This window comes from Echinops telfairi, unplaced genomic scaffold (assembly GCF_000313985.2).
Source record: "Echinops telfairi isolate 266 unplaced genomic scaffold, ASM31398v2 ScPeMD7_7475;HRSCAF=8513, whole genome shotgun sequence".
NCBI lineage: Eukaryota > Metazoa > Chordata > Mammalia > Afrosoricida > Tenrecidae > Echinops > Echinops telfairi.
In genome coordinates this window covers 24,106,335-24,108,909 of record NW_022111379.1, presented here as the reverse complement: position 1 = coordinate 24,108,909, position 2,575 = coordinate 24,106,335, and positions in this window count along the sequence as shown.

Here is a 2,575-nt window from a genome sequence, read left to right as displayed (position 1 = left end):
CAAACCTTTATGGGACCAGAAAGACTTGTCTTTCTACCTAGGAGCAACAGGTGGATTTATTTACTGACTTTTGGGTTAGCAGACTAATGTATAACTCACTATGTCACCAGGACTCCTTTATAGATTATAAAGAATCCCATATTAAATTACAGAGACAATGAGAGGGAAAAAACAAACAAACAATACCTTAAGCATAGCTTGGTAAAAGTAAAAACGTTAAGGATTTTGAATAATATTTCCAAAGAAACATGGGCAGGGGAAAATAAATTAAAATTGATTCCAAAACAATAATATTAAAGAGATGTAAATAAAGAAATCAGGCAAGTTACAGTATCATTGAAGTTCAAAATGCCTAGAACATGGAAATAAACAGAGGGTTTTATGACTAAGATATTAAAAATCCGTGATGCAATAATGTTTTGCTCAGGCAATTATGAAAATACAAGTAGATGCAAGGGAAAAGCACAATATTTAATAATCTATTGAATTTGGATCAATTCCAGCTCATGGTAACTTCCCTTATGTGAGAGTAGAACTGCTTCACAGAGTATTCTTGGCTGTAATCTTTATGAAAGTTGACTGTCAGGCTTTTTGTCCATGCTGCTCTTGGTTGAGTTCAAACTACCAACCTTGGGGTTTATAGTTCTGTGCCAACAATTTGTGGCACTCAGGGACTTTATAAATATTGCATGACAATCATGATCCAGTCAAGGTGGCACATTTTTAGGGGAGACAACTCAGTCCATCATAGTGATTTTACAGGGCAGATTAGAACTAGTTTTCTGCACTGTAATCTATATAAGTTATTGGGTTTTTTCTCCTGTAGGATGAGGACCCCTGGTGTTGTTGCAATAAAAAAAAACTATTGAGTTTAGTTTTGGAAGAAAATAAGTTATGAACCAACCATTACAAATACAAATAATTATAGAATATCCGATTTATAAAAATTTGATTGATAGCACTGACCCCTGAAATCTGTAAATAGAATTAATTCTATACACATGGAAATAATCTTACAAAACAGAATGCAAATGTCATTAATAAATCTTAAAATAGTGCATACAAAAATGTCAAAATGATTTAATCATGAACCTGTGAACTTAATTATTTATCAATTTAAACCGTAATTTTAAAATGGAAATTGAGCAGGGTAGAAAGAAGAGAAAATAAAACAACTTAAAAAACTTTTAAATATAAAATTGGAGTACATAGTCCTAATTTTTGAACTACAAAATATCTTCTACTTGCAGTTCATGTGGAAAAAATATAAAAATTCAGAGAAAAGAGCAAATAATCTTTTGTTTTGTATATCTTATTTTTTCTTACTACAAATATCTAAACATTTTGGATAACAAAAAAGACAAAATATTTCACATCTCCAGTTTAATTTACAAAATAAAATTTGCAAATTGTAAGAAATATAAAGTGAATCATGTGCTTTTATCAAAGGATCTTTTTTCATAATCTGTTAGGTCGGGTTGACTAAAGACACAAACCCATGGACACTCATGTATGTGTAAGAGAGAGCTTTACATCAAAACATAATTATGCATCAATAAAACATCCCAGCCCTGTCCAACTCAAGTCCACAAATCTGATACTAGTCCATACGTCCCTCTTCAGATGCAGGAAGCCACATGCAATGGTGCAGAATGCAGGAACATCACTGGCTGGTGGGTGCAAGTCCTGTGAATCCAATGGCGGTGAACACATATTCAGAGCTCATGCAGGTCTCCCAGGACATCCTTATTAAGAGGTCATGCCCACAAAGAGGCATCACCAGGTTGTGACCAATCAGGCTCGATTCCACACCTACACTTCAAATTGACACGAAATCATGTAACTACCACATGATCACAAGAAACAATACCCATGCCTATGAATAGGTAAGTACATGAACAAATTGAGGCATATCCATACAATTTTACTCACTCATACAGAAGTTCATTGTACACAAATAATCATTACAACCTTATTCACAGTAGCCAAAAGGTGGAAATAAGTATAGTGCCCATCAACAGGTAACAGAAAATATAAAATGTGATATACACATAATTCTTCCAGAAAGAGAAATGGAACACTAATACATGCTATGACGTGGATGGATCTAGACAAAAACATGCTGAGTAAAGCAATTCAACAAACAAACATAATGTATGAGTCCCACTTAGATAAAATATCCAGAATAGGCGAATGTATGGAAACAAAACCTTATTGTGATTAGAATAAGTTTGTTCAATAGGAAAATAACAAAGTATAAGACAACAGGTAGTGCATTTATGTTAGAGATCATGGGAAATTTGCAAACAGATAGTGGTGATTGTTATGAAACATAGTGAATATTACAAATGCAACTAAATTGTACATACAGCAGTGGTAGGACTGGTAAATTTTCACTCATATATGTTTCACTATAATCTTTATTTTTTAAAAAGAATGAATTACTTATACATGAACCAAAATGCATTATCTCCAAAATATTATACTAAGTGATAGAAAATCACCATATACCAACATATAGTGAAGGAATCCATTTCTATGAAGTTATAGAACAAGCAAAGTATGCAACGATAGT